The 21,514-nt window shown below is 45.6% G+C and overlaps 1 protein-coding gene across 1 annotated transcript in view; it reads right to left on the reverse strand.

Annotated features, from left to right (window-relative positions):
• The window catches only part of ENTREP2 (endosomal transmembrane epsin interactor 2), a 1,796,185-nt gene that overhangs the window by 18,411 nt on the left and 1,756,260 nt on the right, over window positions 1–21,514 (reverse strand). The gene's annotated exons all lie outside the window — the stretch shown is intronic.

Here is a 21,514-nt window from a genome sequence, read left to right on the forward strand (position 1 = left end):
TACTTCTGCCATTTTTGTGGCCACACATATACACCTAGTGGCTCTTATGATGATCATTTATTCTTTGACTGGACAATAAACATTTGCTAGGATGTCTTTATGGTCCCCTTTCTCAGCTCATCTAGATAAGATAAACGTGCTTGCATGTGTCACAAATCAGGAACAGTTCAAAACATGTTTTAAATGTGCGCTCAGAATCCATGCTGATGCAACTCAGGACAACAGTTACTGAAGATGTGGTCTTTCATAATTATATTATTAAATTTTGTATACATATCTCCATCTTGCTGGATTTCTCTAAGCCACTTTTTAAAGCTGTAATGTTCTATAAGTAGTAACTACCCAGTCCTCCTACTCAGTTTTGATTATTTGTGGCTGTCTCTGCTAAGAAACTTCTCCAGAATGAACCCAAACTTCCATAATAAAGCATACTGCTGAGAGAGCGCAAACTGACCTGAATGTATAAGTATGTCACACTTACACGCAGTAAGCACAAGTCATGAAGAGAAATGCCATGAGTGCTGATATTATACGCATCTATATTCTGAAATGTGTAGCTAATCTAGAGATTTATGTAGAAGTGGAACTAATGCAGAAATGTGTGAGATGTATAACCTTATTAGACGTGATTAATCTCGAATCCATGTCGTGTAGCTGCTAAAATGTAAGGATAATATGTGGTTAAACCTAGAACGCGGTAGGCCTCAGGGTCAGAGCTGAAGGGAACGGGAGAGGGGTTCGTTTTCACGACATGGATTGCACTAATGTCATTTAGTAACTAAGGTAGTAGGATATTTTATAGATGTGTTTACCAAATCATAGAGTCGAGGACTAACATGCCATTAATTAATGAAAGATTTGAAGGGTATAAACATTATGAGAAATATTATAGACCTGAAATGTTTAAAACCACTGATTTACACGTATTTAGTCTGTGCTGAGAATAATGTTGCAACTTTGGCTGGAAGTCTATGAGAATTGGGATCTTGGCTGCAGGTGTCTGTCTGCAAGAAAAAGGGGGGATTCAATTATAAATGAAATGAATAGAGGTTTGTTCAGGAGCCGGCACAGACATGGAGGAGGGTTCCGGAATGTTTTAAGGGGTATCAGCGGGCCGGAGAAGAGTCTGAGAAGCAAGGTCAACTCTAACGCACGAGGCCCAACACAAAGCAGCATGGAAAAAGCCAGAAGCTACACCACGTGAGGGGCGTCTTACGAGGGGCGTCTCAAATGTTGTTGACTGTTTTGTATTAGGGACAGCACCCCTGGGTGGAGTTAGAGCAGATGCCTGAGGACCCTTTAGAGAGCGGATGGGTAGGCAGAGAGGGGCCATGACTGGAGAACTGTAGGTTTTCACAAAGAGACTAAGAGTGGGTGACCTTCCTAGGAAGTCACTCACCGCTGACACCTTTTGATAGGTTGAGATTTTGTTAAGTAGGGATACCATCCAGAGCAGGGTAGGGACAGCCTAACCTGTGTTTTCCCTCCAGCCTTAAATGACGGAGAGATCTCAATACGTGTCTATGCTGATAGCTTTGTTATTCCTAGAACTTGTACTCGTAGTCTTCTTTGCTCGTCTGAGGGTTTTCAGAGAGCACATGTATGTAGTTGGGCCCGTGTATCTTGTGAATCTCATCCTGAGATGCCTGTACTTGCAGCTGATCCTAACTTTATAATAAACCTTTTAAAGCTAGAAGTTGTTTGTGATCCTTCGGAGCAGAGTCCATTATTGGGTGAACTAACTTGGTAAGAGATGCACTTTCTTCCCTCAATGACAGGCAACAAAGGTTCAGTCGACCAGAACGGGGTTTTAGATCAAGAGTGATAAGGTATCGATCAAAATCTCGCCCCGCAGTTGGTAGCTATAGAGGATGGTTGCCTTCTTGAGGAAGGTGATCTAGGCCAGGTTAGATTACCCCAAGGCCCCTAGAGACCGATGATCAGAAGAACCGCCCGCCGAAGAAGGTCCGGATGACGTGAGACAGAAAAGCAGCAGTATCGGTCGAGAGTGAGTATAAAGGGTCATGCGTGTTAGATTGCGGTGTTTTTGTATTGTATCTATGTTGTAATGTCTGGCGGAGTTGAATGCCTGTAGAGTGACTGTGGAACAGGTTGTGAGCGCGCGCAACCGGTGGAAATCTTAAGTTCAAGGAGAGCTTAAGTGGTTCGGGTGTATCGGACATCCAGAGTAATTGTCAACCAGTGTGAAGGGGGTCATGAGGTACCATTGATCACCCGCAGGACCGAGATAGGGGGAACGTAAGAGTGAGTGCGTGAGTAACGGACGCTGGTCGGAAGTTACTGTGTGTGTAAGCAACCTATCAGAGGGACGATAGACATTTCGTCAGTTGAGTTGACAATTACAGATAGACTGTGGACGTACAGTCGAGAGAAGTGACCGCTTGGTCGGAGGTAGTCATTTTTCGGAGTATGAATGGGACGCATGCATGACCGGGAGAAGAGCTGAGAAAGGAGGGGTGCTGCTGCGAAGCGGAGACGAGTGACGTCACAAAGTGCCGCGCTGGGATTGGCCGGCCGGAGAAAGACCGCGCTGCGATAGGCCAGCTAGCAAAGCCGCGCTAGGATTGGTGGATTGTCATCAGGAAGTAAACAGAGTATTGAGGCTGGAATCTGTGAATATAATCATGAAGTGTTTTAAATGGTTAAGAGCGGCTTTTAAGAAAGAGAGGCGGGGATCTTATGAAGGGGAAGAAGCCCCGCCGGAGGGTATGCCAGCTCGTTATATGGCGGAAAATGTTGGGCTGCATACAATTTTGTGGATTACAGAGTGGAGTAAGATTACAGAAGGAAATGAGGACTGACGTTTCCGAAGTACGGGACGTTCAGATTAGAGGTGCTACACCGATTAAAAGCAGTTATGACCGCAACGAGACCCTTGCCTAGACCAACCCAGTTTGAAGCTCTCAATGCATGGATTAGGGCAGCGCACGAGAAGAACTTGAATAGACGACAGGAAAGGGTGAAACGATCGGTAAGAGCAGTGCAGGATGCCAAGTGGGATGCAGATGCTAAAAGATGGAGAGTGCATAACATGGAAGTAAATAAATTGTACCCAGTGTTAGAGGTGCCCGGAAACAAAAGCCCCCTAGAAGAAGATGATGAGAGCGAAACCGAGGACAGCCTGATAAACAGATTATTGACAGATAGGCCACCCCCGTATAACAGAGCAGGGGGAGAAGTCGAGCATAGTGAAAGGGAGGGGGGCAACGTAGGAGAGAATGGACTGCTTCCCAGTTCAGATTGGGATCCCGCTGCAAAGAAAGAATTGTCACAGCCTAGTCCGATGCAGCAGGTAGTTGGGAGGTTTGTGGTACAAAGAGTGCCGGAAACGGAGTGTGCCACATCCTACGCACTGCCCGATGCCCTAGAAGTACCTGTTACCATAGGTCCTATAGTATCGATTTATGACCCGGAAAGAGCTAGAGGGGAGGAACGGGTACGGAGGGACAGAGAAAGAGCAGAAATGGCAAGGAGGAACGATATGATCAATTCCCCAAGTCAGATGCCGATACCAAGAGAGTGGAGCACCCCGGTACACACAGCAGAGGATCCAGTGGGGGATCCTGGGGGCCATAGATGGCCAGTGGATATGAGGGGATCTGGACGGAAATCCTTTCAGGAGCTAAACGAGTACATGAAGAAGTGGGATGAGGCAGTAGAGGCTCACAAGAGCATCATAGCTGCGGAAGCTGAAAGGGAAAGTCAGGATAGCGGAACCCGGACTCACTGCGGGGCTGGAGAGAGCAGTCCGGAGTGGGACGGGAGGGGGAAGGGCAGTAGGGGAGTCACCCACTGGGCCCGGAGTGGAGGTAGATCAGACCTGGAAAACAGGGGCCCCGAGAGTGGGGGGGTGTCCCGCCCAATACCCAGTGAAGGAGAGAGGAGAACGCAAGAGTACAGAGACAGCTTTAAGTGTACCCACTGTGTGCCCGGCACCAGAGAACAGAATGGGAGTTGTGAGAGGCCGCGCCACAGTCCCTGTGATGACGGACATGAACGCAGTCCAGGGAATATGGGGAACCAAGAAGGATCATATCAGATACTGAGTGATACTAGACAGAGAGAGAATGGCGACCGGAGGGAGAATAGCAGAGAGTCCTACTGCGAAAAGAGAGAGGAAAGAGAGAATGGGCAGAGTAAGATTGGGGGTAACAGGCCCGTGTTCCATCATCTTCCAAGATTGGATGGCCGAGCATGGGACCTGGAGAGATGGGAGCAAGGGAGAACACTCCTTAACTCTCCCGAGCCCAAACGTAGGGCTCGGAGTTGGGATGGTAGAGAGACCAGTGAGCCCCCTTCGAAAGACATATTGCGAGCTGAGATAAAAGCCAAGAGACTCGATGTCGCCAGCTTAAAGTCAGATCTGGATGACATGGTAGATGGTACCCTGCCTTTAGAAAGAATGGAAATGTATGAGCAGGATGAAATACTGTTCATGGCAAAGGACGTTACCCGAAAGGCGAGAACAATCCATGAGAAGTTAGTCGAACTAGCAGGCAAATACATGGTGGACCTGTCAAGGACCAAGGCATTACAGGGGAACCACAGGCTACATTATTCTGACGAGACCTAGATGAGAGGAGGACAATCGGATTGAAAACACACATAAGGGAATTGATCACTGGAATAAGGACGTGGAGGGCACTAGATAAATGGGAAGAGAGGTGGTCCAAGAAGGGGACCGTCAGGAGAAGCATACTTGGTATGACGCCAGGAGGACTGCAGAGAATAGAGGCATACCCTTTGCGTGAAGTTGCAAATGGGAACTATGTACACGTCCCATGGAGTAGGGGAGATTTAGCTGCTTTTACCACTTCCTTCCCCAAATTGAGGGAGAACCCAGTGGAGTGGTACAAGCAAGTTGAGAGATTCGTAAAAATCTCAAAGGTCCTATGGATAGATCTGAACACGCTGTTTGACATTGTAGTACCAGGAGATTTGTGGACAGCATGCAAGGTTAGCGCTGAGTGGCCCACAACGGAGCCAGAAAGGGATGCTAAGACTAATGGGCCGTCCGAGACCGTAATGGCAAAATACGAGAGAGTGATGACTTGGCTGAAAGAGAAAGTGCCAATGCAAGACATAGATTGGGTCAAAATAGATCGAACTAGACAGGAACCCAAAGAGACAGTTCACGAATACTATGAGAGATTGCTGAAGGCGTTTAAACAGTATAGCGGTCTGGATGTAATGGATCCAAAGGACATAGGGCAATTTGTGTCCAAATTCGTCCTGGGCCTGAGACCGGATATTAGTTTAATGATTCAGCAACACTTGATTTGTTGGCAAAATAAACCCTTAGATGAAATACTGAGATATGCCAGGTACTGCTGCGATGAGATAGACTCTAAGGCAAAGAAACTAAAGGAGAAACTAATGGTGGTACAGATGCAGGCAGCCGGGAAGGGGGGACAGCAGCAACAGCAACAAGGAACAGGAACTGGGGGAAAGAAACAGTATAGCCAGAACAAAGGCAATGAGGAGAACTCCACCTTTAGACCCAGAATAGACATAGCTGCCTTGAAGAAAACGACTCGGTGCCACCAGTGTAACGAGGTGGGGCATTGGAAACGCGAGTGTCCCTACAATGTCGAGATTGGGGAACAAGAGGTAGAGGAGGAAGAGGTCCAGAATACACCTGTGAGAGGGGTAACGCAATACCAGGGAAAGGTGCTCAAAGGGGGGACCCCTCCTCCACGAGCCCAGTTCCCACAGCCACCCAGAGTAGGGACTATGGGTAAGACATATAGACAGATGCCCCTGTTTGTAGGTGGAGAGGAGTGCTATTACGTAGACCCACTAACTGGACAGAGAGTGGAAAGGGAGGACTGTACCCTCGGGGCCGCCTTGGAGGTGGATCAAAGGGGACCCTATGTTGAGGCCGAAGTAGCAGGGTGCCCCACGACATTCCTAGTGGACACAGGAGCCACTCGATCCACGATCAGATCAGCCGCAGTTCCCGGCCTGCCCATGTCTGGAGAGACAATACAAGTGGTGGGGGTCGCAAACAGGAGAATAACCAGCCCATTGACTGAACCAGTGCAGGTGAAAATAGGGAAATACAGCGATGAGCACCAGTTTGTGGTTTGCGATTCTAGTCCTGTATGTCTGCTAGGAAGAGATCTTTTGTGCAAGTTAAATTGTACAATATACTGCACACCGCAAGGAGTGGAGGTATTGACCAATGACGATGATGCCAACTTCAAAGTTGCAAATTCAAGAATCTGTGTGGAGCTGTACCCCACTCTGACCGTAGATGAGCTCCCCTGGGATCTGAGAGAGACAGTGGCACCAGAAGTGTGGGATTTTACTGGGGAAGAGATTGGATTGGTCAAAGGGGTGGACCCAGTGAAAATTGTAGTGAAACCACATGCTGAGTTTCCGAGAACACCCCAATATAAATTGACTCCAGAAACGATTGCAGGTATAAAGCCCGTGATTGAGTCCATGATTAAACAGGGGATACTGAAGGAAATCGTGGGTAGTCCATGTAACTCCCCGATTATGGGTCTGCAGAAACCAAATGGGAAATTCCGGATAGTGCAGGACCTCCGAAAGATTAATAACATTGTTGTTTCATGTTGTCCAGTGGTACCGAATCCATCAGTGATACTGTTTCAGATACCGTTCCAGGCTGAGTGGTTCACTGTGATTGATCTTTGTCAGGCTTTCTTTTCGATCCCTCTGGACGAAGAGAGCCATTTTCTTTTCGCATTTAAGCTGGAAGGTCGCGTCCTAACATGGTGTCGTATTCCTCAGGGGTATACAGAGAGCCCATCGATCTTCAACCAGCTTTTGAAGAAAAATCTTGAAAGTCTAGTGCTGCCCCAGAGGTCAGTTCTGGTCCAGTACATAGATGACCTCCTTGTGGCATCAGAAACAGAAGAAGCTTGCAGGGAAGACTCCATTGCTTTGCTAAATCACCTAGCTGCAAATGGGCACAAGGTGTCCCCGGGAAAGTTACAGTACTGCCTGACAGAAGTGCAGTATTTGGGACACCGAATTGAGAAGGGCAAATGAAAGGTGTCACCAGACAGAATAGAGGCGATCATGAAGATGAATGCGCCCAAAACACAGAGGGAAGTCAGGATGTTCCTAGGGATGGTGGGGTATTGCCGACAGTGGATCGCGAACTTTTCACTGAAAGCAAAACCCTTGCAGAAACTGACGCACAAGGAGGTGAGCGATCCGGTACCATGGGACAAAGACTGTTTGATGGCGTTCCTACAGCTGAGAGAGGACTTGTGTCGTGCTCCGGCTCTGGGAATGCCGGATTACGATAAACCATTCTTGCTTTACTGTTGTGAGAGAGAGGGTTGTGCGCTGTCTGTGTTAGTCCAAATTCATGGGAATGCCCATAGACCAGTCGCGTATTTCTCGGCTACTTTAGACCCAGTAGCCGCAGCGTTGCCCGGATGTCTCAAATCCATAGCCGCAACGGGTGTCAGCATCGAGAGGTGTGAAAACATTGTCATGGGGCATCCGTTAGAGGTGTACGTGCCCCATTCCGTTGAACTGTTAATGACCAGGACCAAAACACAGCATCTGACCAACAGTAGGCTCACGCGCTATGAGCAAGTCATCCTTGCTGCAGAGAACGTGACCCTCAGGAGATGCTCTGTTTTGAACCCTGCCACCTTGATGCCACTCTCAAATGAGATAGATGATGATGAATGTACAGACCATGACTGCCTCGATGTGACTGAACTATGCACCAAACCTAGACCCGACATCGTGGATGAGCCACTGACTGACCCAGATGAAATTTTCTTTGTCGATGGCTCATGTGTAAGAGACGAAGTTGGGCAGTTGAGAGCAGCCTACGCTGTTTGTACCATTACTGGAGTTGTGGAAGCTGGATGCCTGGAAGGAGTACACTCCGCTCAGGTAGCCGAGATTATTGCCTTAACGCGTGCCTGCCTGGCAAGCAATCAAATTCGAGTCACCATATACACCGACAGCCAATATGGTTACGTGGTAGTTCGCGATTACGGGCAGTTGTGGTCTCAAAGAGGTTTCATGACTTCTTCAGGCTCTCCCATTCGCAATGGAGAGTTTGTGCGCTTGTTGTTAGAGGCATTGCAATGTCCAGCAGGTATCGCAGTTGTGAAGTGCACCGCACATACCAGAAACATGGACTTCGTGTCACAAGGCAATAGATATGCCGACGAAGTCGCACGGTATTGCGCGGAACAAGGGTACTCTTTCACAGAGGTGGAAGTGGGTGGAATAAATGTAAGAACTGAATTAGCTATGATATTAGAAACTGTTGACTCTTGGGACGAACTGAAGTGCATGCAAGAAAATGCTCCTGATTTTGAAAAACAAACATGGGAAAAGGCAGGATGTGTGGTGGGTGAGGCTCATTTCTGGGTCTCAGCAGACGGAAGAGCAGTGTTACCAAATGAGATGGTGAGCCCAATGGCTAGACAAATCCATGGTCCCGTACACCTAGGGAGAGACGCTATGTTGAGAGTATTTAGACAGACTTGGTATAATCCTAAATTCAGAGTAGCAGCCGAAGCAGTGTGCCAGCGCTGCGTGACCTGTCAGCAGCTGAATGTAGGGAAAAGGACACCAGTTGCACTGAGCCACATAGGGAGGTCGGGGGGTCCATTCAACCGCATGCAGTTGGATTTCATCGAATTGCCGAGGTGCAACCGCCTCCGTTATGTCCTGGTGGTTGTTTGCGTATTCTCCAGATGGGTTGAGGCATACCCTACACGTAGGTGCGACACCCTCACAGTAGCCAAGTTACTGCTTAGGGAGCTCATTCCGCGCTTCGGGGTGCCGGCCTCTTTGGAATCAGATAGGGGAACGCATTTCAACAGCGAGCTCGTGAAGATGATTTGTGCGGCTCTGAACATAGATCAGAAATTACATTGCAGTTACCGACCAGAAGCCTCAGGAATTGTGGAGCAGATCAATAGCACTATTAAGGCCAGAATTGCAAAAGTGTGTTCATCAACGTCCTTGAGTTGGCCTGACGCCCTGCCATTGGTCCTTATGAGCCTCCGTAGTACCCCAGACAGAAGAACGGGGCTGTCGCCTCATGAGGTGTTGATGGGGAGAGCAATGAGGTTGCCATCTGTCCCAACTGCTGCACTGTTAAACATCACAGATGATATGATCCTGGACTATTGTAAGGGGCTATCTGACGCCATTCATTCTGTGTCCCTTCAGGTGCAGGCTGCCGAAGTTCCGTCGTGCCAGGACCTGTGCCACGACCTGTGTCCTGGAGACTGGGTGCTTGTGCGAAAGCACGTGAGGAGAAGCTGCCTGGATGTTCATTGGCGTGGGCCCTTCCAGATCATCCTGATCACGAACACTGTAGTAAAGGTGGGAGGCCTGCCCAATTGGATCCACGCGTCGCATACGCGGAGGGTACCAGCACCTCTGGAAGAATCAGCTCCTCTCTCGGATAGACGTCCAGCTGAGGACCGAGAAGCCATAGAGGGGGCCAGCCAAGCTGTAGAGGTGCCAGCAGAAGCAGGGAACGAGTCTGACCAAGCTGAGGACGGTCAGTACAACAGCGAAACAGACGACGCTACTGAAGGAGAAAGTAGCTGGGAGTACGAGTCAGACACTGACCAGTCTGACAGAGAGCGTGAACAGACAAGAAGGAGAAGGAGTAGAAGGGTACGAGGAGAAGCTCATTGGCCGCAAAGAAGGAGCTCTAGCCTGAGGTCAACTCCAGAGAGAACCCTTCCTCCGATATCAGAGGACTCGGACCCAGAAGAAGGTGCTCAGGGCGCTGAAGCACCGGACTTGAGAAGGTCAAGAAGAGTGCGTGTGCCTAGCAGAAGATACGCCACCCCTGAGTGGACATATCTGGCGACAGATGTCTTTGGAACCGGAGACAGGGAGGATACGAGCGGTGGTGGTGTCCAGCTCTGAGCCCATCATCACAGTGGAAGTACAACTGTTAGTACCCGGAGTCGAGGCAGAAGGGTCACTAACTTTCACGCTCCCCAGCCCTCCCCGCCTCAGCAAGCTAAAGCACATGTTTTTCACAGAATTACAGTTCCCCGACTTTGGTACAAAGATAACAAGCCATGAAGAGCACATTCTTCGTTTGGAAATATTGAACTATGCTGTCAAAGCTGCAGGCACGAGCCTGATTGTAGATGCTTAGAGACTTTGTAAATAAGCAAGAAAAAGAAGATTACCTAGCGCCCAGGAAGCAGAAAATCTTAGGGACCTTCCTTTGAGTTGACGGAGAAGGGCTAGGGTTGTCTAAATTGAATTACTAAAGAACTTTCTGCAAAGAGGTCGCCAGCTTCCAGATGTGTGGTTCTAAGTACAAAAAGTAATAAGGACTGTAAAGGAACGAGGAGAAAAAGAACTTTGTACGGAGAAAAGGAGAGAGCCATACTGTCTGACGAAATGGAGGACGGCACCCCGAATCGCAGAGCCAAATGTGTAATAGGCACACTAATAGTAGGAGTGATAATATGAATAGTTTTAGTAGTCACAGTTTCTTATGTAAAGGGACAGGAGGAGGAGGCAAAGGTAACCGATGTGAAATCTGTAGTGACACCTAAACCCACTGTTGCAGGTGAGAAAGGGGTAAACATACAGGAAAAAGCGTTATTAGCTGCAGAAGCCCGCAGGTTACATGTGGATGAGTCCCAAGGCGACTTTAGGTCAAATGCTTATGCTAAACTTCTGTATGAATACGTGGATGCCATGGAGGTTAAGGACTGCTATGTCTGCATGCAGTAGCCGGCGTCTGTTGATGAAGGCATTCGATATCATCACCTCCCGTTGACATATGGCATCACATGTAGCTTATTGCTTAGTATATTTTATGGGAGAGATAGTTTTGAATACTATTTCTCCAATTATGATTCTGTGTTGCCAGAAGTCCCAAATTATAAGCAAATGAACAAATGGGACTACTGGAAGAGTGAAGACAGATTGGCCAAGTTTTTCATTCCTTGGATTACCTTAGATACTTCACATGCCCGTAGAAATAATCTGACATGCAAGGTGTCGGAAGTAGAGAAGAAGTTTATAGGGCAGGTGGATGATCGATACAGGAGACAAAAGATTTTGAAAAAATCTGGACAATGGAAAACAGATTGGACCGAGGAAGAGAAGGCACATAAAAGAAAGGGTAGTAGTGGTCCAATAGCTTTGGATAGAACGCAGAGAGGAAAGCTATGTCTTCACCGAGCCAAAACGTATTATGAAAATGTATACGTGGGAGAAGTCAGCTGTGAACATGCTTTCAATTTAGAGTACTATACCAAAGATTTCCTGAAGGGAATGCAAGTGATTCCAAATGTATATTTTGTTTGTGGAAGAAATGCCTACGTGAGACTACCTGATAACTGGTATGGATCATGTTACCTGGCAATTATCTTCCCCAAAATATATCATGCCCAAGACTTAGAGATCATCGAGGGCAAGGCATCAGCAAGAGGAAGGAGAGATATAGGAGACGCAGAAATGGTCGGAGATGTATTTGGAGCTGTGTTCCCTATGTTGGGACTAATCCTCACTGATGTCAAGATTAGACGACTGGCAACAGTCGTAGACAGGTTGTCTGCCAGCACTGCTCAGTCCTTAATGCTGGTGGAGGGAGAGATGCAATCGATAAGGGCCATGGTTCTTCAAAACCGTCTTGCCTTAGACGTCCTGCTAGCAAAAGAGGGCGGAGTCTGTAAGGCTTTGAAGGTCCAGGAATGTTGTACCTACATTCCAGACAATTCAAAGCCCCTTGAAAAAGTTATTATGAACATAACTGATATTCACAAAGAGATCGAAGACCTGAGTAGAGAAAATGTTTGGGAGAAGGTGGGCCATGGAATGAGTGAAGCTGGAGGGTGGTTTGCCAACTTAGGAAAAAGCCTTGTGTGGTATGTGTTGAAACCTATCATCATAATATTGATCTGTGTGATCATGTTGTGGGGATTGGTGAGGGCATTCAAATGGTACAGAGCCAGGAGAATTGAAAGAGCTCGGGAGGAACAGCTGCAGAGATTAGCTGCCATACAAGACAATCAGTACAGGAGCCTGAGGGCTCTGGAAACGCGGAAACGAGGTCCATTAGCGATTACTTCAGTTTAAAGGTTAGTGATGACCCCGAGAGGTCATCAAAGGGGGGAACTGAGAGAGCGCAAACTGACCTGAATGTATAAGTATGTCACACTTACACGTAGTAAGCACAAGTCATGAAGAGAAATGCCATGAGTGCTGATATTATACGCATCTATATTCTGAAATGTGTAGCTAATCTAGAGATTTATGTAGAAGTGGAACTAATGCAGAAATGTGTGAGATGTATAACCTTATTAGACGTGATTAATCTCGAATCCATGTCGTGTAGCTGCTAAAATGTAAGGATAATATGTGGTTAAACCTAGAACGCGGTAGGCCTCAGGGTCAGAGCTGAAGGGAACGGGAGAGGGGTTCGTTTTCACGACATGGATTGCACTAATGTCATTTAGTAACTAAGTTAGTAGGATATTTTATAGATGTGTTTACCAAATCATAGAGTCGAGGACTAACATGCCATTAATTAATGAAAGATTTGAAGGGTATAAACATTATGAGAAATATTATAGACCTGAAATGTTTAAAACCACTGATTTACACGTATTTAGTCTGTGCTGAGAATAATGTTGCAACTTTGGCTGGAAGTCTATGAGAATTGGGATCTTGGCTGCAGGTGTCTGTCTGCAAGAAAAAGGGGGGATTCAATTATAAATGAAATGAATAGAGGTTTGTTCAGGAGCCGGCACAGACATGGAGGAGGGTTCCGGAATGTTTTAAGGGGTATCAGCGGGCCGGAGAAGAGTCTGAGAAGCAAGGTCAACTCTAACGCACGAGGCCCAACACAAAGCAGCATGGAAAAAGCCAGAAGCTACACCACGTGAGGGGCGTCTTACGAGGGGCGTCTCAAATGTTGTTGACTGTTTTGTATTAGGGACAGCACCCCTGGGTGGAGTTAGAGCAGATGCCTGAGGACCCTTTAGAGAGCGGATGGGTAGGCAGAGAGGGGCCATGACTGGAGAACTGTAGGTTTTCACAAAGAGACTAAGAGTGGGTGACCTTCCTAGGAAGTCACTCACCGCTGACACCTTTTGATAGGTTGAGATTTTGTTAAGTAGGGATACCATCCAGAGCAGGGTAGGGACAGCCTAACCTGTGTTTTCCCTCCAGCCTTAAATGACGGAGAGATCTCAATACGTGTCTATGCTGATAGCTTTGTTATTCCTAGAACTTGTACTCGTAGTCTTCTTTGCTCGTCTGAGGGTTTTCAGAGAGCACATGTATGTAGTTGGGCCCGTGTATCTTGTGAATCTCATCCTGAGATGCCTGTACTTGCAGCTGATCCTAACTTTATAATAAACCTTTGAAAGCTAGAAGTTGTTTGTGATCCTTCGGAGCAGAGTCCATTATTGGGTGAACTAACTTGGTAAGAGATGCACTTTCTTCCCTCAATGACAGGCAACAAAGGTTCAGTCGACCAGAACGGGGTTTTAGATCAAGAGTGATAAGGTATCGATCAAAATCTCGCCCCCGCACTGCATACAATTGTCTTGTGTCATCTGTTTAAAGTGTAGAGTGTGAATAAAATCCCTCTCTATAGCAGCCAATCTCCTCTGAACCACTACAGCTTGTGCTGCTTTTATATCTAGTGCATGGAATAAACCAACTCAAAGGCTTCAACCCATGTTTGCAGATCATCGCCAGCCACATAACTGTTTACCAACCAGTGCTTTATTTGTGCCGATGTTTTCAGGTGCTCGGCATCGGCACTTATTTGTCAACACCGGTGCTTGTGAAAGTCTGCCACAAGGTGGCATTGTCTGGTCAATTTGGAGATGACCACAACAGTTAATTATTAATTTAATACACATTAAAAATGGCTCTTACCTGCAACCTAAGCCATTATTTGCCTGGAATAGTCTGAATTGTCACACTTGTGTGTGATGGTTAATATTTGTGTTGTTGCTATCATTGGCAGCACTGCAGGGGCAATGCGTGGTGCAAGATGCAGTGGTCTCCTGACGGGCGCCCTGGGAATTATTTCTTTTTACAAGTTAAGCACTGGTAGTGACTCTTTGTTATTGAGTCACCCACCATACTCTCATTAGCAGAACGGCCCATGGGTGCTGAGGCCCGTGGGGATGCAAGCCCCTATCTTTCTCATCCCCTGTTCAGGAGCAAGAGCAGCCTTTTTTACGTTCAAGCCCAAAACTATTGTTCTTAACGCCTGTGCTAAAGCAGATTTATTTTTCTCTAAAGCCAAAAAGATCCGAGAGGGAAAGCATAATAAAATAAGGTATCTGAGGTTACAACTTGTATATGTGTTCTAACCATTTTGTTCTGGTTCAGAGGTGAATATTTCCTGAGCCCCCAACGTTAAGAAAAACTCCTGTATGATATGTTTCCTGCCCTCCAAGGATGCACACATGTTAAATAAAGTGTTTCTGACACCATTTTATAAGTCCAAGTTGCTGGTGTTCTTCTTGCAATTTCAGTAAAAGTCTGGCACCAGCTCATGGGTTCAAGTTGCTGGTGTTCTCTTCGCAATTTTCGTTCTGGTGCTTAGTGCCCAGTTCCAACTGGTTCTTGTATTTTCTCTGCCGCATCACCAGCTTTCTTTGCCCATAACTCTTTCTGTAAACTTCATGGCACAGGGCAAAGGTTCCATATAGGGCAGCTGAATGGTCCCACTGTGACTAGTACATTGTGTATCAGCCAGACAAACTACAACTGTCTGTGCCAAGACATTCCTCACTCTTCTTCCTCAGAAGAGACATTTGTCAGGGACAATCAGGCTTTAATGGCAACACCATATGCCCTTCGGGGTGATCAAGAGGTTTCTCCCACAAGGACTTATGATAGTTCTGGAGCTAGAGATTCAAATATGAAATTGGGTACATTTCTCTCCAGTACTCAGCCAGGCAGGCGGGAAGTTTTTTCTTCATCTCTTTTTCATCTTTTTTCCCATCTCAGGAGGTTGCGCAGGATCATTTAAAGAGTAAAAACAACAGGTGAGGTATGATGGTAACTACATGAATCTAATGAAAATTTCTTGGCTCTTTCTGTCCAAATTGTGCAGAAGAATGATCTATTTTCTATTGTAGAGACGTGTTGTAGTAAATGTTTTCCTAAATTCACTTTCACCACAGAAATCCCCAAAAAGTATAGAAAAAGCTATGGATGGAATGCTTGAATTAATCTCAGCCATTAGTAATTGCTCTGTGCGGCATCACAGTCCATCGTTATTTTGCTCACAATGCAACCTCAGTTTGAAGCCAGCCATATTCAAATTGGTTTTGACCCTGCTCAGAACAGTCCAGCCCAAACTTCCAGGCAAGGTCCTCCTTGAACTGGAATATAAGTAACCCAGGACATATTTCACCCATTCTGCAGCACACATAGAAAGAGGAAAATTACTCAGGGGATTATTTTTGTGCAGTAAGGTGTCCCTTGGTGAACAAAAACAACCCTGCTTACAAGTCAGGCACACTTGCATCATGGGCAAGGGTGCCTGCATTGGCACTAGGTAACACATTGTGTGCTAATGTTAGGAAAAAACAGGACTTCAAAGTAATATGTTAAATACAGAGCATTCCTACCCTTTCCCAGTCATGCAGTGCAGCAAGGGGGCTTGCTGCAGTGTGCTTCACAACTTAATGATAAATATGCCTCTTAATTTATATGTGTACCTGCAACAAATGATGGACGGAATGGTGAATGATTCAAACATTCTCCCCCAGTCAAGGGATCTGGGTTAAATCCATCGTTCTTTTGCCCACTACGCCACCCCGGTTTGGACCCAGCCATATGCAAATCAGTCTTGACCCTGTCCCCTATAGGAACAGTCCAAACCTAACTGCCAAGCCAGGTCCTCCCTGGACTGGAAACAAGCAGCCTGGGACAGGTTTCAGGTAATGTCACCCTTCATCAGGCTAGCTTGATTCCAGTGGCACAGTGAGCAAGGGACCCACATCTGGGCATAACCATCCCACTTTCACAAAAAGTGTAACTGTACCAAATGATGGACGGAATGCTGAATGATTCAAACACTCTCCTCCAGTCATAAGATTTGGGTTAAATCCGTTGTTCCTTTGCCCACTGCGCCACCCAAGTTTGGACCCAGCCATATGCAAATCAGTATTGACCCTGTGCCTCATGGGAACAGTCCAGACCGAACTGCAAAGCCAGATCTTCCCTGGACCGCAAACAAGTATCTTCGGACCGGTTTCAGGGTATGTCACCCGTCATTAGCCAGGCTAGCTTGAATCTTGTGGCACAGTGCTGCCTTAATTTACATGGTTTGCCATTTTAGTAGGGACTCATAAGTAAATTAAATATGCCAATCGGGTGTAAGCCAAGTTCATCATGTTTTAGGGAGCCAACAGAAGCCCTTTAGTACTGGTTATGTTGAAAAATGCACAGAATTCTACGGCCAGCAAAAACAAATTCAGAAAAAATGGAGGGTGAAGATTGGAGGAAGACCACACTAAGGTTGACATGTTTAACACTTCATCTTACTGGTGTGTGCAGAGGAACTTGGCAACTATGATACTTCTGAAATTCCATCTCCTGTAGAAACAGAATCTAAAGGAATTTGACCCCTCTAGTGTGAATGCTGTTTTGCTCTTTAGCTTCTAGTTCATGCTTCAGCTTGAGAATTAAGGATGATATGCCTCTGGACAGATTCGAATTCCCTAATCTTTTGAGAGGTTGATATTCCTATCTATGAGCTGGATTATTTTCAAGGGACATAAAAATTATCCTATTTGTATTTTCATTTCTCATGCTTGACATAAGTTTACAAACCACCTCATTACACACCTGGATCCAGATTAACAGCACTTTGAGAGACACCCTGTGTTAGACCTATCAGCCTTAGGGTGGTCTTCCCCCAAACTTTTTACCTCTCCTCCTCCATTTTGCTGAAACTATGTTTGTTGGCTTGAGGACACTGGACACTTTACCACTGCTAACCAGAGCTGAAGTGCTTACACTCTCTGTTTGAAACATGACAACATTGGCTTATACTCAATTGGCATATTTAATTTACTTATAAGTCCCAAGTTATATGTACTCCATGTTCCCAGGGCCTGTAAATTAAATGCTACTAGGGGGCTGTGGCACTTAAGAAGCCCTTTAAACATGTATCCGGTCTGCCATTGCAGAGCCTGAGTGTGCAGCTTCATCTGCTATTTCGACCAGGCAAAATACAACTTTTGGCATGCCCAAACCTTCTTTTTAAAATAATATGGCACCCCTAAGGTAGGCCCTGGAGAGCCAAAGGCAGGGCACAGTGTATTTAAAAAAGTTGGACATGTACTGTTTAAGTTTTACATGTCGTGGTAGCCAACAACTTCTAAATGTGTTGTTCCAATCTGCAAGGCATATCTCTCCTATTGGATAACATTGGGGTTGCCTTATTACATTCTATAAGTGTAATTGTCAAAAGTGAAGAGATAACCAGTTCCTGTTTGGTGTCTTTGGAACTAGGGTGAACGCCCCTATTCAGGGGTGACATTGGGTTTATGATCACAGTTTTAATGCTACTTTTTGAAAGTTGTCATTTATCTGCCCTCAGCCCTTTTGTGCCTATTGCTTGGCCTGGGTCACATGATTGGGTGTAGCTGACAGACTGTGAATTCTTCCCAGACTATCACACAATAGAGGGACTGTTGGAAGGATGTGGGGCAGAGCGGAGGACAGCCACACTTACACCTGAATAGCCTGTGCTCTGCCTTCACACAAACTAGCGACACTGAATTGTCACTTAACCAACTTGGAGCCTGGGCAGGGTAGGCAGAAAATTCCATGCACTTTAAAGCCACTGTCTAGAAGCTACTCCCACCTTTCAGAACCAGGGCACCAGTGTATAAAACAAGGACCTCAGACACCAACTCTTTAGTACACTTCTGGTCCTGTGGATACTCTGCCAGGAAAATGGACTGCTGCACTGCTACAAGGCCTGCCACTCTAATGGAGTGCTGCTCTGAAGGAACTGCTGCTTTGCCATGTTGACCTGCTGCCTACTGCCCTCTTGCCTGGGGCAGAAGAACTGGACCTGCAACTGCATCTTGAACCGAGGACCCCTGAGGGCCTAAGCACCACTAGTGCAAGCATTTCCTTGTGTGACTCACAATTTGCGAGTTGCAAAAGGAAATGTAGTAATGTGTATCAGACACATTTTGCGATTTCCAATGGGGTAGCAAATTACCTGCCTCATCAATATTCATGAGGCAGGTCGCAATTTGTGACCCATTGGGAATGGGAAATAACACAGGGATGGTGACTGCTGGGGACAGCAAATGGCCATGTCTGTGTTTGCTTTTTAAATAAAGCAACTAAATATAAAAAAAGAATTACAGTTTTAAACTTTTCCCTATACTTAACAATAGGGAGATCTCCACCCCAGTGACATAGAGCGCCTTATGGTAATTTACAGGGAACAGTTAATTGTTTTAATAATTTAATATAATATAGCATTATTTCTTAGGGGGTTTTATTTTAAGTACCTACCGTTATTGTATTGTAAGAGATGGTGTTGCAGTACCAGTGGTTGGCAATGTGTGGCCCTGAACTAACTCTATCACTGAGCTGGAGTACCTTTACTAATGTTTTTTTCTTTTTGGCTGTAGTAACTTTAAAAGTGCAGTTTGGGAATAGCAATAGACTTCCCCTTCTTAACCCTCAACCCCTCCTTATTCTTTCCTAAACCCCAGCTATTTTGTACTAATTCTGCCCATTTTTAAATCACTGCCCCCGGTTTCTCCCACATCTACTCCTAAGTAGTAAACTTAAATGTGTGAAAATCTTCTGACAGAAAAGATATGAGAAGTGGATGTGGAATGTCACACCTGAGTTCATAAACAGCATTTCTTAGTGCTTTAGTAGTACTATTGTAATATTACTAAACATGTCACAAAATGCAGTTTTTGAATAGACCCCTTAGAATATGCTTGCATAAAAGTCAACCTTCTTCCTATACCAAAGTTACATTGGACATACTAACATTTAGCAGTCCTGGATCTAATTGCTGAAATAAGAAGAGGAAGTACATTCTTATGTGTCAGCCAACTGCAAACTGTACCGCTCCAACAAGCGTGGTACTCTGCATTCTGCTTTGCTCTGCCTTCTTATAGTAACAAACAGCAAGTGATGGAGGAAATGCTTGACTTAATCTCAGTGACTGGTATTCATTTAGAGTTACATTCCTGTCCATCGGTTTTTGCCCAGTATGCCACTAAAGACAGAGACCGGGTATTTTCAATCAGTCTTGGTCCTGCTCCTTCCCAAACTGCCAGAACACATGTCTCGTCCAGATGGGAACACAAGTAACTCCAGACTGTTTCCGGTCTATCTAGGCCTCTTTGGTATTAGCTCAGGCCCTATATCTCCATACCTGTTACATATAGGGTGTTTACTGCAACATACAACAAACAATAACAAAGAAAAGCATGATGTGAGGAATATTTGAACAAATCTCTGCTACTGGTGATCAGACAGGTCACAAACCAGCCCATGATGCATACAGTGGCAAATTAAAGTTTGTGAATGTTTTGCTACTTGGAAGATGTGAGTCCTGAGGGATATGAAACGGTTGGAGACTGCAGTAACAACACTTCTGAATCTTGAGTGCATGGATGTGTGTTATGTTTTGTTCTTGCCACTGTATATGGGAAGCAAGAGACTAGTATCTCTAGAGATCGGTTTCTTAGTGTAACCAGTATTCACAAAATCTTAAATTGTTGATTTCCATGATCAATGATCAGTTAAATATGCCCTGACATGAAACTATAAAAGTAGGATACAAATAAGAGAAATATTAACTTGTTTTTAAATAGTGCTTGATATATTCAGTTTAATAGTACTCAATTTATCAATGTTAAGCACTTAAAACATTGAGTTACATCTGACACAACTTAAATGTTAGTATAGAAAACTGTACTCTGTGATACATTTTGAAGGCTATGTGAAGTGCCTGTTAATATCTGGTGCCATTTCGAGGCCAGTTGTAGAACTGTCACTTGATTGAAGTTTTTTTAAACTCTTGTAATGTACCAAGTCTGCTACCTGGAGAGAAAGAACCGGCTTAAAATAACCAACAAAGTAACCTAAATTCAGAAGTCGCACAGCGTTCGAAGGACCTAGCATCAAAGCCTAGTCACAGAGGGGCATGTTTAGCCATTTAAAGCTTTCTCAACTTTAGGTTTTATCACCACAATAATTCAAACTGCAGATTCGACCTTGTGGAGCTCTTGGCAAATGAAGCATTGGCACCAATTCTGCTGGTGACATTTGTGAGCCAGTTCTAAGGTAACATTGTTTATCAGGCGTAACCCACCATTAATTTCTGACAAATGTATTTTTATATTTTAGAACTTTATTCAGTTTTCCACTAAAATGTCTTACAGAGGAACTGAGGGAATAACATTAAAGGGCCGATTCCGATCTTGCTCGAAAGGGCTCCGGACACGATCCGGCTGGAAAAAGTTTGAGCCAGACGCATGTTTTCCGACCAACCCGTACAGCTGTACGAGCAAAAAAGTACGATGCGAGAAACACGAAATTGCCAACTGAATCGTTTCCGGGTCCGAACTGCTCCATACATCTCGTCCCTAAGCAAGGCTTGTCGTGCAATGGAGGAGATGACCAAGCCAGTACGTTGCATGAGTTGGACAACTGGATCGAGTCGGAGCTTCTGACACGTAAAAGCACCGGGAAGCGTACTCGTACGAGTCGATCACGGGGGGGGGCAAGTATCCCCCCTAGACATGCATGTACGGTGCGGGTGGCACGGATGCGTCCCCACTACAGGGGTTACCCTTGTGCCCAACGTACATTTTTCGTCAATGGGAGCCTATGTACGTGTCATACAACAGGCTCCCATTTACTTCAATGGGGCTCCGAGCGACCCATGTCCGTCAGCACTTATTCTCATCGTACTCGGGCACTCAGAGCCCCGGAGCACAAGTCGGTCAAAAAGCCCTCCGCAACCGAGTTGGACGGAGCTGTCTCCCAGCTAGATCGGAATCGACCCCTTAGTGGTAAATTAGGAGGAAAATATGGTTTTGGAATCATTTGTTATCATGAATGCAGTGATGGGTAATAACTCACTGTAACTCCTTTATGGCATGTATTTTCATATTTGTTTGCAGTGAGTTACCATTAAAGATTTGTTGGTGATAATGGTGAAAGGAATTACTTTGTAATAATGCAATTATATCATTTCATAGTGTGTAAACTCAGAAATCGTAAATTAGTTTTACTGTAAAAATAAACAGATGTGTAACACGTAACATGAGTGATAAACAGGCGACTGTACACTTTTTTCTCCTGTGCAGCAGTCTGATGCCATACATGATACTGCTTCAGCCAGTATTATTGAGACATACAAATACTTCAACATTGAAACAAGCATTACTTCTAACCCATCACTGCGACCTACCTAACTTTGACTCTCTATTAATAACATTAAAATGCCTTGGTGTGTAAAATA

The sequence above is a fragment of the Lissotriton vulgaris genome, chromosome 2_1 (assembly GCF_964263255.1).
Source record: "Lissotriton vulgaris chromosome 2_1, aLisVul1.2, whole genome shotgun sequence".
Lineage (NCBI taxonomy): Eukaryota > Metazoa > Chordata > Amphibia > Caudata > Salamandridae > Lissotriton > Lissotriton vulgaris.